The following is a 14,867-nucleotide window of genomic DNA, read 5'->3' on the forward strand; positions in this document are numbered from 1 at the left end:
TTTACAGCAAAAGATTCTGTAGACTTTCCCGAATACAGTGATATCCAATATTAATACATTATGATTGTTTAAACATGTTTAAACAATGATTGAAGACGAAGAGACACTACTTTTGCACCAATTTTTGAGGATATTTTTCAATTTATCTCAAAAAATTAGGGTCCAGCGGAAAATCGAACTATACCACGCGATAGAGCAGACTTTTATCTTGAGAAACCAACCTTTCAAGTTTGTAACGTCGACGTTTTTTTCGAACCAGAAAACAAAATAACTTCGCCCGACATGAGCCACCAGTGGCGCGGCGAGGCGGCCTTCGTCGTCGATTTTCAATTGTTACTTTCAACAATTGCGTCCGTTGCCGGTTGCGGCCCGCGCGTATTCTTATGTTTTCACTTTTGGCCCACTGCAGTCCGCGGGGGTTGCTCATCTCACTGGTTTAAATAAATAAATTTATATATTTTTCTATTTGTGAATTATATTATTCTAATAATTTATTGTGAAAATAATTGTTTAAATAAATAAAAACAAATAACAAATTTGTATAGATTATAAAAATCTATTTATTTTAACAATAAATTATTGAAATAACAATTCAAATAATGAATATGGAAACAAATTATAAAAATTTATTTATTTAAATTATTTTAACAATAAATTATTATTGAGAAATAACAATTCAAATAATTAATATAGAAACAAATTATAAAAATTTATTTATTTAAACAATTATTTTAACAATAAATTATTATTGAAATAACAATTCAAATAATTACTATAGAAACAAATTATAAAAATTTATTTATTTAAACAATTGTTTTAAATTATTGAAATGGTATTTCAAACAATAAATATAGAAACAAATTATAAATATTTATTTATTTATAAATTGTTTAAATAATAAATATTAGGTCGAACACAATATAGAATACAGAATGACAGAGAACCGAAATCCGGAACCGAAATCCTGAACCGAAATACATAATATCGGTTCTCCAAAATCGTAACCGTAACCGATATAAGCCAGAACTGCCAGCCAGTACCGATATTCTCGTAACAGTTATAAGTGTTATAACATAACATCATTTCGGTTCTTAATAACTATTTCAATCAGAACCGAAAAATAACAGTTTAAACAGTTATTTTCATAACCGTTCCAATCCCTGTCTGTAGCGTAGATTTACCACTATTTTAATATACTATACGATTTGAACTTTTTTTGGAAACTAGAGCAATTAGTTTACTGCAGGATGTGAAAAGAAGTTTTTTAAAAAATTGCAATTGATCAGAATTGTAGAAAAAATACTAAAAGTTGCGTTTTACAACTTTTTAATGTGGGTCTATCTACAGGGTGATTCACGCAATTGTTACAAGTCATAACTCCGTTTTTATTGCATTTACAAAAAAATGCCAAAGGAGAAAGATAAATGGTTCGAAGAGAACTACATCTGTAGGCCTTTCGATTTTTTTTAGATGCAGCAGTGCATGTGCAATTAACAATTGCATCATTTCTTTAAATAGAAATGCATATTGTTTTTTACACAGATCGATTCTTCTGTTCATCCTACGTAAAAAATGATTAGGGTACACACGGCAAAAAATTATTAGATCTCGAGATATTTTCAAAAAATGTCTTTATTGAAGAAGATGCTCAAACGCTTCTCCATTACATTCTAAACATTTCTTATAACGTTTTTTTATTGTTTGCATAACTGCGTTTATACATCAATACGTTGGCCAGCCCGTGCACCTGATTTAAGTCCCCTTGACTTTTTCTGTGGGGTTATTTGAAAGATAGAATTTATTCAAACCCCATAGATTCTGTAGAGAATCTGAGAGAAAGAATCATAGTGGAATGTTCAGCAATAACTGCAGATAATTTAAACGCAGTTATGCAAACAATAAAAATACGTTATAAGAAATGTTTAGAATGTAATGGAGAAGCGTTTGAGCATCTTCTTCAATAAAGACATTTTTTGAAAATATCTCGATATCTAATAATTTTTTGCCATGTGTACCCTAATCATTTTTTACGTAGAATGAACAGAAGAATCGATCTGTGTAAAAAACAATATGCATTCCTATTTAAAGAAATGATGCAATTGTTAATTGCACATGCACTGCTGCATCTAAAAAAATTTAAAGACCTACAGATGTAGTTCTCTTCGAACCATTTATCTTTCTCCTTTGGCATTTTTTTGTAAATGCAATAATAACGGAGTTATGACTTGTAACAATTGCGTGAATCACCCTGTATAATTAAAGTTTAAAAAATACGTTTTATAGATTTGTGTCAATTAAACATATTCTGAAAATTTCAGGGTAACCCTAAAGTTATTCTTCTAAATTTTCGTAGAAAGAATTGGTTTTCAATTTGGTTTAATTAATAATAACTGTGCCTAAAAATATGAAAAAAATTGGAGACAATATTGATGACAGTAAGTATTTCATCATTAAATTAATTTCCAAGATGGTGGCTTTTAAACATCGATATAAAATCTGTGTTTCTTCGAAATCTTCCGGCTTTTCTATTTTTTAAAACTAGAGTTTGCAACAAAGGCTCGGGAAAAATTAAAATACTTCTATGAATATAATTTATATTATTAGAGATTTGTATATTAGTTACATATTTGATATAAAACAATATAAACTGTATGTCCTAATCCTGGCCAATGATGATGTACGATCTGATCCAGTCTAAAGATGATGTAGGATCTGATCCAGGCTAAAGATGATGTAGGATCTGTTCTAGGCTAAAGATGATGTAGGATCTGATCCAGGCTAAAGATGATGTAGGATCTTGTCCATGCTAAAGATGATGTAGGATCTTGTCCATGCTAAAGATGATGTAGGATCTTGTCCATGCTAAAGATGATGTAGGATCTTGTCCATGCTAAAGATGATGTAGGAGCTGATCCAGGCTAAGTACTAGAGTAGGGGGCAGCACTATATGGGCACGGCCAAAACCCGGGCGTGAGCACTCTCATATACTCTCTGGTAAGACGCAGAGCAAATAAACTAGAGGTTAGCATACGCACGTGTTCCTCATTATTATTCAGTCTGTCCCCGTTGGTACGAGCATACCTACATGCATAATATCCCCGACGGCACACCGGCTCGGTTTCAGCCTGGCCCCTGTGCACAAAAGGGCGCGTTTTCCGCCTGCCGAGGGCTCGAGCCCAGGGCCTGCCGGACGGGCTAGGATTCAGCTGATTTGCAAGATTGCAAGGGTGCGGGATTCGCGTTCTCATTGCGTGATAATACAAACACGGGTTTTTTCAGTAGTCAAAAACGCCAGATAAAGGTCAATCTAGGCAGCAATCGCCCTCAAAGGTCTTATTTATTAACTTATTATACTTTTGTCGGTAACAAGGGAGACTGCTACGCATTTGCAAAGTACTGCCACATTGATGCGACCCGCCCTGTGTCGCGCATGCGCGAGAAAAGTTGGGCCCAATCGAAGCACTGATTGGCCACATTAGTGTGATACCATGCTGCCCTCTCAAAAACAGGCTGAATCCCAGCCCGGCCGTCAGGCTCTGGGCTCGAGCCCCCGGCAGGTGAAAATCGCGCCCTTTTGTGCACAGGGGCCAGGCTAAATCGTCCTGATTTGGTCTCAACGCTGAGCCAAGCATTGCGTTAGCCCGTAACGTGTCGGGCTGGGGCTCGGCTAGCTGGGTCCGGCGGTGGGCTCGGGCAGACTGTGCTGTCGGGGATGTCTATAGTATCAGAATTTTTCAGTGATGTTAGTTTTACAGGTTATTGTGTAAGATGTTATAAATTATAATATTATAAATTATAAAAGATATATACGGATAACTCCCTAAAAAAAAGTATGAGCGAAACAAATATTAAATTTTCAAATTTGGATATATTTTATGTGTTGCAGAAATGATTTTTGACGCTACCTGTCATTATTGAAAAAATTGTAAGTACACAAGGTGTATTATCTAATTTATTTTAGAAATCCTTAAGTGATTTAATGTTATTTATACAACATTAAAAGTAAATAATGCTTTCTTGTTTCACGTATTACTTACCATTTTACTAATTTTTGGTTTTGGAACGAGTCCTGTGTATCTGTAATATATTTTAAAATAATTATATTGTTATATCCAACTATATTTATATACATAATATCATAATTACGTACAGTAATTCTCTTGGAAAATTGTTTTAGGTCATCGTGTCGTCACTAAGATATGCTGTGACTTTTCTTCCGCCAAAAATGCTGGTCCGGTCTAGTCCAGGACATATTAGTACATATATATTCTTCAAGATAGTATGAGACGAAAATCAAGAAAAAAAATCGTGATGTTCGTTTTCGATGGATGAAAATCATCAATTGGATGCTAAAATCTGATTCAAATATTTTAGATAAGTAAATTCTGTTTATAAAAAGTTAGTTCAAAAGTAATGGACACGATATTTTGTGATTTCTTTAATTATATTTTACAGATGATGCAATCTGTGCCAATTATACAATTCTCTGATATTGGGATACTGGAAAAAATTAAAATTCGGAAAAATGGTGCAAACTTGTTGCATAAAGAATTGTAAGGAATCACAAATCCGTGTTGACGATCCTCGTACGTTAAGAAATATCTCTTAAGTACAGGCAAAGTAAACACAATCTATCTTCCGTATTATTCAGCTTTTAATCTGCTGCTCCGCACCTATTCAGGCTACATTTAATATTTGCCTATAATATTGTAATAAAGCGTTTATAAATAAACTTCATATATATATATATATATATATATTATATAACATTTTTTTCGTATTTTCACTTCTGGATCATGCTCCTACAATCTTGCCGGAAAAGTAGCCTATATATACAGGGTGTTCGACTACAGGTGGGAGAAAATTTAAGGGGTGGTTCTCGACGATAATATAAGACAAAAATGAAGTATAAAAAAATGCGGTTTCGGCTTTGTTATTTAGTTATTAACAATTAAAAATCCACGTAACATGCTGCAACGCGACCAACAGAGGTGTACATTGCGAACGTCATAGTCGTCATGTCATAGTATGACAGTCATGTATCACAAGTTCATTGCACTGATCACAAGTGATAGATGCATGCATACCTTGGTTCTCATTTGGGGTCCCAGCGCGATGAAAATGTTTAATAAATCGTTGGACGACATTGAACCTACCTACTCGTTAAAATCCACAAGGGCATTTCTAATATCCACCCTATGGAATTATCGAGTAGAAGGAGTCAATGCCCTTTCACTTTTAAATTGTTCTCACACAAATCCTTATCCTGCACTATAATTGTTCGTAACACCATACATAATACACTGGTACAAACCACTATAAAATTGTATCCATTAATTAGGTCCATAAATGTTGAATAAATTCCTCACAAATGCAAGTATCCATAAAAATGCACGGTAATTATTTACAAAAGCACCACCCTCTCCGATTTTGATGAAATTTATATATGTTATGCAGCAACACATTCTAAACAACTCTTTCCTTTTCCAATATAGGGGGGTCGCTTTTAGTTTTCGAGATATTTGCAAAAAACTATCGCGAATACTGTATTCAATTTTTCGTATTCCTGAACGCTCCGCTACAACGTAGAGTGTTTCGGTGCGGCGTTGTTTACATTTTGACGCTGTAGAGATAAGAGAGAAAACGGGGGGGCGGAAAGGGCCAGCCTGACACCACACACACTCACCCAGTGCTTAACACGCACCCACTGTTTCTAAATTATACTCTAGATTCTTACGTATTTTCACGTGCTGATTACAAATATGATAGTGAAAATTGGTGCAAATGTTAATTTCTTAACGGAAACCTTCTTTTTAAAAACACTGGGTGCGTGTTAAGCACTGGGTGTGTGTGTGTGGTGTCAGAGAGAAAACAGGGGGGGGGAGTGGAAAGGGCCAGCCTGACACCACACACACCCACCCAGTGCTTAACACGCACCCAGTGTTTTTAAAAAGAAGGTTTCCGTTACGAAATTAACATTTGCACCAATTTTCACTATCATATTTGTAATCAGCACGTGAAAATACGTAAGAATCTAGAGTATAATTGAGAAACACTGGGTGGGTGTGTGTGGTGTCAGGCTGGCCCTTTCCACTCCCCCCCCCCCCTGTTTTCTCTCTGACACCACACACACCCACCCAGTGCTTAACACGCACCCAGTGTTTTTAAAAAGAAGGTTTCCGTTAAGAAATTAACATTTGCACCAATTTTCACTATCATATTTGTAATCAGCACGTGAAAATACGTAAGAATCTAGAGTATAATTTAGAAACGGTGAGTGTGTGTGGTGTCAGGCTGGCCCTTTCCGCCCCCCCCGTTTTCTCTCTTATCTCTACAGCGTCAAAATGTAAACAACGCCGCACCGAAACACTCTACGTTGTAGCGGAGCGTTCAGGAATACGAAAAATTGAATACAGTATTCGCGATAGTTTTTTGCAAATATCTCGAAAACTAAAAGCGACCCCCCTATATTGGAAAAGGAAAAAGTTGTTCAAAATGTCCACATCTATATCATATATAAATTTTATCAAAATCGGAGAGGGTGGTGCTTTTGTAAATAATTACCAAATGCACATGCGTACCGGAATCGTTCACAGCTATTTAAATATGTAAATAATTCACGTTTGATGCACGTCAATTTGACGAAGAATCGTCCGTACAAACTATTTAGCATCCGTATACACCCTCCCAACCAGCACACATCGTCTCATAGACGTCTGTTTCATGTCGTTTTCCCGTCTGAACGTCTTATGTCCCAAAGAGACGTCTTTAAGACGTCAAAAAGACATGTTTATGGAGACGTCGTTTTCACAGCAGAGGGTGACGTCTTTCAGCTGTCTCATTTCAGTCGTAAAATAAACGTCTCCATACAGGATATCTTTTTGGCGACTGAGAGACATTTTCCGGAGACGTTGTTTTTCCTACGCCGCCGGTAAAGAGTGGGGTGGAGTAGGGGGATACAGCTTCTAAGGAAGAACTTTTTTCTGTACACTTTTTCGAAAAAAGAGCTCTACATGCTAATCCGCAATAATACAGAGAGTATTTCAACGCAAAGAGCATTTGGAAAAAGTGTACAGAAAAAAAGTTCTTCCATAAAAACGTACACTTTTGTTGTTTACAAAGTTCCAAGAGCCAAATTGCAAAAAAGGGCTCTGTACGGGACCCCGCAATAATGCAGAGAATATTTCAACACAAAGAGCATAAAAAAATATTGCTTCTTCGCGAAATGCGGCTTACCCGCGTGATCGAAAAAATCAAGCTGTTTCATATATTCTCTGTCAGTGTCTTTCCTGCGAGAAACATATCTGCTTCTCTGTCTTCGTAGTTCACCCCGAGTGGCGCTGTTGAAGTTACTATTTTTGGTCCGGCGCACATGGTCGACACCGGTCGACACCAGGTTTAGAGAAGTGTCTAATTGTATTAGTGTATTGTAATAGTGATAATTTATCCGACGAGTGTATATTTACAAAAGTAAGTACTTCCATTGCTGTTATTTGTTACCGTTAGTGTTTTTTGCTGATGCCCTTCCGCTATATTCGAAGTTTACTATGGGGTTGGCAAGAAAGTCAAAGAAAGTACTTTCGGTATTGTAAGGGGGTAGACTGCTTTTTCGAGGATTGCAAGGGTGCGGGATTGCAATTGATTGCAATCCTGGAAACGAGTCTACCGCCCTAATGTGTAAATAAGTGTGAAGTCAAAAAATGAACAAAAATTGGTCATATTTCCATTCCTTCATTCTATTTGCTATTTTTCTAAATATATTCTTTAATTAAATATATTTACGTCGTAATTACATATATGTTTAAATTAGTCTCTAAATTTTACCATACTTTTCAATTCTTAGAATATATACACACAAATGGAGATGCCTACAAATACATGGACCGTTGTCTAATTTTTGGCGGACGGAACGGTAGAAGCGGTGCCAAATAGTTGGCTGGAAGGCGACAAATGTTATTGGCCACCGGTACACAAATCAAAATTGAGCAACGCAATCCAACAATGTGAACTGCCTCAACCTTCGTGGGAGCACTTTTCTGTAAAGATCTTCAAAAACAGTACCTTTGGTAAGTTAAAGTAGTTACACACCATACATGTATAATTAAAATAATAATTATATAATGCTTCTAGACGGCTACACGAAGGCTAGAAGAAAAGCAAAGGAGGCCGAAGAGACCAATGACTTGTTTAATAAATACACTTAAAATAGCTGACGTTTATCTTTCATTTTCATTAAATTAACAGAATGTGATATGCTACATAACAATTTTTTATTTTAGGCAGCAGAAGTGCACAATACGGGGGGCACAACAGCTACAACTTTGCCAGGAAAGTCTAGGTATCATTATGACTGACGTGCTGGCATGGCGGTCTGCTATAGCTGATTGGGCCGGAAGGGCAAAAAACCGTTTGCAAATTATCGAACGGCCAGCCTTGTTATATGTAATTATCACCCTTATTTTAATATTATTATTATAATGATTATTCATGTGCAAATTAATAAACAAAGATATTCTTATTCAAGGTGCAGCGGAGAAAGCCAAAGTGGACGGCAGCCGCAAGAAACATGAACAAAGCGAGTGTGACCAAGTGATTTTAATTTCAATATATCTGTGGTTATCAGGAAGAACGCCGCATGTCACATATACTTTCACTTTCGATCGCTAATACTTTGACATAGGAGGTTGGTTAAATTGCATTGTTGTCTGAGCCTTCCAAACGTGTTTCCATGACTTTTTTTCTGGTAAATATGTACAGTAGCGGACAAAAGTGTAAGACCGCTCTAAAGAAGACGATAACTTTTTTAATATTTTACTATACGATTTGAACTTTTTTGGGAAACTAGAGCAATTAGTTTACTAAAGGACGCGAAAAGAAATTTTTTCAAAAATTGCAATTGATCGGAATTGTTGAAAAAATACTAAAAGTTGATTGTTTATTTAAACATATACTGAAAATTTCGTCAAAATCGGTCGACGTTGCAATGAGCTACAAACGTTTAAAGATGGTAAAAATTGCAGATTTTCGGCAATAAATCGTGAAAATCTGCAATTTCTACCATCTTTAAACGTTTGTAGCTCATTGCAACGTCGACCGATTTTTACGAAATTTTCAGGATATGTTTGATTGACACAGATCTACACAAAACGTGTTTTTTAAATTTTCAATATAGGCCCACATAAAATAATTAAAAAATCAACTTTTAGTATTTTTTCAACAATTCCGATCAATTGCAATTTTTGAAAAAATTTCTTTTCACATCCTTTAGTAAACTAATTGCTCTAGCTTCCCAAAAAAAGTTCAAATCGTATAGTACAATATTAAAAAAGTTATCGTCTTCTTTAGAGCGGTCTTAAACTTTTGTCCGCTACTGTAAATCCTATACTCTAAAGTCTAAAGCTCAATGAATGCATAAACTCGAATTTTTGAAATTGTGACATGCGGCGTTTTTCCTTACAACCACAGACATTATCGGTAATATTTTATTTTCACTTTTATATTTTATTTTAATTTTTATATTTTTTAATTTTAGTATACAGGGTGAGGCGCCAGAAACAGGCCCCCTGAATAAGCATTAATCAAATGTTAGTAGCTTTTTTGTAGATGGACGCGTAAAGGACATGTGAAGGTCAACTTAATTTTTTTAAATGGAATGAGGTATTTTTTAATACATCAATTATGCAGCTGGACATTCATTATAAAAAAATACTAACCTATGTATGTCGAAAAATTAGTAGTTCAGGGGATATTTCAATTTAAATAACTCTAAAATACCATTACTGTCGTACTAAGACGTTAATGTTTACTTACTTATGTAACGTCTTAGTACGACAGTAATGGTATTTTAGAGTTATTTAAATTGAAATATCTCCTGAACTATTAACTTTTCGACATACATAGGTCCAGCTGCATCATTGATGTATTAAAAAATACCTCATTCCATTTAAAAAAATTAAGTTGACCTTCACATGTCCTTTACGCGTCCACCTGTAAAAAAATAATACACTACATAATGTACCCCTTCAGACCATGCAACTTCTGTATACAAAACTTTTTCGTGCAACGCATACTTTGGAAGTTATTATAGGTGTGCAAGTTGCGTGGACCACCCTGTATACTGATTCTGATGTTTCAACTGTATATTTTATTCAATTTTTATATTTTAATTTAAGTGTATTAATTTTAATGTTTTAAGTGCGTGATATTGTATTTTAATTTTAATACTTTATTTCTAATATATTAATTCTAGTGTTTTAAGTGCGTGATATTTTATTCTGAATGTAGTATTTTATTTTACGCATACTTTGGAAGTTATTTATTGGTGTGCAAGTTGCGTGGACCACCCTGTATACTGATTCTGATGTTTCAACTGTATATTTCATTTCAATTTTTATATTTTAATTTAAGTATATTAATTTTAATGTTTTAAGTGCGTGATATTGTATTTTAATTTTAATACTTTATTTCTAATATATATTAGAATTTAATATATTAATTTTAATGTTTTATATATATTATTTTATATATATTTTTATTTTATAAATAGTACATATATTATTATAATAAACTATTTGTTCGTTTACTTTAAACTATTATCGTAAATTGATTTTTCCCTCCCACTCCCTTTTCGCATAAATACGTCTCTCTAACAAGCTCAAGAGACTTCTGAAAGTCGCCTAAAAGATGCCCGACAGAGTCGTGGAACATGTCTCTACAATGCCTGAAACACGACTAACAGTCATTCTCAAGACCACTTTAAGACAGGCAACTTTGTAACAAACGACCTTCCGGAGCCCTTGTAGAGACTTTCCGGAGACATTCGCAGACATCTTTCAGACATTTGAATGTCTAGCGGCAGACATCTTTCTGCTATCTTTGAGCTGTATCTGTGCTGGTTGGGCTGATTCGAGACAGCTGATGTGATCAATCTCACACACATGAGATATTTATCGATTACGGACAGAATGATAAAGAATCGCCAAATTCGTGAAAACAGGATAAATAGACAATGTATGTATTGGTATAGCAACGCCCGATGTTTTTTTGAGAAGGAGTTTGCTGTATTTAGATCTTCATTTGTTTTATCAAGCAAGCGTGTACGTACTTACGATTCTTCTTGCACAAATGCATTTTCTTAAAACGTTGAATTAGGATGTTAATTAAGTGGATGTACTTCACATTAATTTCACTGATATTTTATTTTTCTTGTGCGAAAGTCAAATTGACGTGCATCAAACGTGAATTACATAGTTGTGAACGATTCCGGTACGCATGTGCATTTTTGTGGATACTTGCATTTGTGAGGAATTTATTCAACATTTATGGACCTAATGGATACCATTTTATAGTGGTTTGTACCAGTGTATTATGTATGGTGTTACGAACAATTATAGTGCAGGATAAGGATTTGTGGATATGTGTGAGAACAATTTAAAAGTGAAAGGGCATTGACCCCTTCTACTCGATAATTCCATAGGGCGGATATTAGAAATGCCCTTGTGGGTTTTAACGAGTAGGTAGGTTCAATGTCGTCCAACGATTTATTAAACATTTTCATCCTGCTGGGACCCCAAATGAGAACCAAGGTATGCATGCATCTGTCACTTGTGATACATGACTGTCACACTATGACGACTATGACGTTCGCAATGTACACCTCTGTTGGTCGCGTTGCAGCATGTTAGGTGGATTTTTAATTGTTACTAACTAAATAACAAAACCGAAACCGCATTTTTTTTATACTTCATTTTTGTCTTATATTATCGTCGAGAACCACCCCTTAAATTTTCTCCCACCTATAGTCGAACACCCTGTATATATAGGCTACTATTCCGGCAAAATTGTAGGAGCATGATCTACAGGTGAAAATACGAAAAAAATGTTATATAATATATATATACATATATGAAGTTTATTTATAAACGCTTTATTACAATATTATAGGCAAATATTGAATGTAGCCTGAATAGGTGCGGAGCAGCAGATTTAAAGCTGAGTAATACGGAAGGTAGATTGTGTTTACTTTGCCTGTACTTACGAGATATTTCTTAACGTACAAGGATCGTCATCACAGTTTTGTGATTCCTTACAATTCTTTATGTAACAAGTTTGCACCATTTTTCCAAATTTTAATTTTTTCCAGCATCCCAATATCAGAGAATTGTAATTGGCACAGATTGCATCGTCTGTAAAATATAATTAAAGAAATCACAAAGTATCATGTCCATTACTTTTGAACTAACTTTTCATAGACAGAATTTACTTATCTAAAATATTTTAATCAGATTTTGGCATTCAATTGATGATTTTCATCCATCGAAAACAAATATCACCATTTTTTTTCTTGATTTTCATCTCATATTGTCTTGAGGAATCGCCCGTTAAATTTTCTCTCATATGTTGCCGATACATATGTCCTAATATGTCCTGGACTAGACCGGACCAGCATTTTTGGCGGAAGAAAAGTCGCAGCATATCTTAGTGACCACACGATGACCTAAAACAATTTTCCTATTATATTATGTATATAAATATAGTTGGAAATAACAATATAATTATTTTAAAATATATTACAAATACACAGGACTCGTTCCAAAACTAAAAATTAGTGAAATGGTAAGTAATACGTGAAACAAGAAAGCATTATTTACTTTTAATGTTGTAAATAACATTAAATCACTTAAGGATTTCTAAAATAAATTAGATAATACACCTTGTGTACTTACAAGTTTTTCAATAATGACAGGTAGCGTCAAAAATCATTTCTGCAACACTTAAAATATATCAAAATTTGAAAATTTAATATTTGTTTCGCTCATACTTTTTTTAGGGAGTTATCCGTATATATCTTTTATAATTTATAATATTATAATTTATAACATCTTACACTATAACCTGTAAAACTAACATCACTGAAAAATTCTGTATATAGAAAATATAACTAGGAAATATAACCATAAACTAATCACCCAGCACAACTCACGATGGTAAACAACAGCTGAATTCTCGTTCTGTGCGCAATCCATTTTGTGTCCAATTCTACATGTGCGCAATTCGTATTCTGTGGTGTGCAATCCCGCTGTGCGCCAAAGAGCTGTGTCCAATTGAGCGTGCGCCAAAGAGCTGTGCGCCATCGTCTTGTGCGCCATCGAAGGCCTCCAAAGGCCTCTCACTTGCATCGATGCGAGTACCAGTGTCGCCAGATGAGGGGAGTCACGGTGAAATGATGTACCCCCTCTCTGATGACCAGAGTAATATGTGACACGTTGCGCGTGCGCGACGGGGATTTAGTGGGGCGAATGGAAGACACGTTGCGCGTGCGCGATGGGGATGCAACAATGACATGACATTTCGCAGGTTTTAGGTTATTGTCGCGTAAAATTCACCCATTTACTTATTTCACATACTATTTAATTATTGATCCATTTATGTCTATGTTGTGAGTTGTATTTCTTTAAAATGTAACGTTACAAATAAAACATAATTTGTCAATTTATCGTGTAGAAGAAAAATGAGTGAATTTATATCCCAGTCTCTTTTATGCAACTATTTTTGAGGAGCGTATGAAGTCTAACAGTGTTAAAATATATTATGATTTATTGATTTTACTGGAATGTAACTCAGTACTACATACATACAGATTTCAAGATTTTTTCAATTGTACGTATCGTAAGCATTAATTCATACTTCGCTTCACGACTGAAACTCCCACATGTTACAATTAATTTTATTTATAATAAAGAACGACCCACATGATTCATTTCATTATTAAGTAGGTACATGTACATAATAGGTACGATACGATACGCGGCAATAACCTAAAACCTGCGAAATGTCAGTCGTTGTTGCATCTCCATCGCGCACGCGCATCGTGTCACATATTACTCTGATCATTAGAGACGGGGGACTTTGTATTCCCCTCGAGTGACGGTTCGGTCACTTTCTGGCGACATTGGCGAGTACTCGACTCGGCTCGATCAGTGATGCCAGAGCTGTGGTACTGTGGTACTAAACCATACCCCCACCATAGCCTACTATTGCTCCTACGTTGTTTTCCAACGCGCCCGCGCGCTACACTCACCAGCGTACCTCTACGAATACAGTAGAGTGATACGCTGGCGAGTGTAGCGCGCGGGCGCGTTGGAAAGCAACGTAGGGGCAATAGTAGGCTATGGTGGGGGTATGGTTTAGTACCACAGTACCACAGCTCCACACAGCTCTGGCATCACTGGGCTCGATCAATACAGTCGAGCTTACCTCGGCTCGCACTGAGCGTCTGATTCGTACGAAATGAACGGCTTGCATGAAGGAATCGACTCGAAATAAATTCAAGCGTAATACGACATTGAAGTTCTCGCAGTGCCACGTTTAAGGGGGTAGTATACCCTCGATTTGTAACTAGAAAATACCTAGAATATTACTAGAAAAATGGCTCGAAACATGGGTTTGCTGGTTTTCAGTTAGTGTCCTTATTTGAGCAAATTTTGGGCTGGGTGAGGGCTCATTCGAAAGAGGAAGGTTCACCGCAGGGGGCTCTGGTCATGAGGTTAACGAGAATATGTTTATATCTAATAATATTAGTGTCCAAAGTAGAGTAAAAATCTAGGAAAAAAAACCAGCAGATTTCAATGCATTTTTCTGTCTCCAAAAGACTTTTTGACTGATGGGATGACCAGAGCCCCCTGCGGTGAACCTTCCTCTTTCGAATGAGCCCTCACCCAGCCCAAAATTTGCTCAAATAAGGACACTAACTGAAAACCAGGAAACCCATGTTTTCGACACAAAATCTAGTAAGATCCTAGTAAATAGCAAATATCTAGCAAATAACTAGAATCTTACTAGAAAAAGGGGTCGAAACATGGGTTTCC

General features: G+C 35.6%; 3 long non-coding RNA genes across 4 annotated transcripts in view; 2 read left to right on the forward strand and 1 right to left on the reverse strand.

The window, feature by feature from the left end:
• LOC143211891 (uncharacterized) overlaps positions 1-4,723 on the forward strand; it is a 32,800-nt gene extending 28,077 nt beyond the window's left edge. The window contains exons 1-3 of one of the 2 annotated variants that reach the window (XR_013009562.1): positions 2,995-3,021; positions 3,887-3,925; positions 4,178-4,723. This is a non-coding gene — a long non-coding RNA (uncharacterized LOC143211891). Of the gene's footprint in view, positions 1-2,994; positions 3,022-3,886; positions 3,926-4,177 lie in introns of those variants that run through there. The other variant, XR_013009563.1, reaches the window with a different exon arrangement.
• A 2,587-nt stretch (positions 4,724-7,310) lies between these two features.
• LOC143211817 (uncharacterized) lies at positions 7,311-10,589 on the forward strand. The gene is made up of 4 exons (XR_013009547.1): positions 7,311-7,470; positions 7,844-8,066; positions 8,131-8,442; positions 8,525-10,589. It is a non-coding gene; the product is annotated as an uncharacterized LOC143211817 (long non-coding RNA).
• Positions 10,579-14,079, reverse strand: LOC143211818 (uncharacterized). The gene is made up of 2 exons (XR_013009548.1): positions 12,726-14,079; positions 10,579-12,496 (listed from the first exon to the last, which is right to left on the reverse strand). It is a non-coding gene; the product is annotated as an uncharacterized LOC143211818 (long non-coding RNA).
• Positions 14,080-14,867: the final 788 nt, after the last annotated feature.

Source organism: Lasioglossum baleicum, chromosome 9 (genome assembly GCF_051020765.1).
Source record: "Lasioglossum baleicum chromosome 9, iyLasBale1, whole genome shotgun sequence".
Lineage (NCBI taxonomy): Eukaryota > Metazoa > Arthropoda > Insecta > Hymenoptera > Halictidae > Lasioglossum > Lasioglossum baleicum.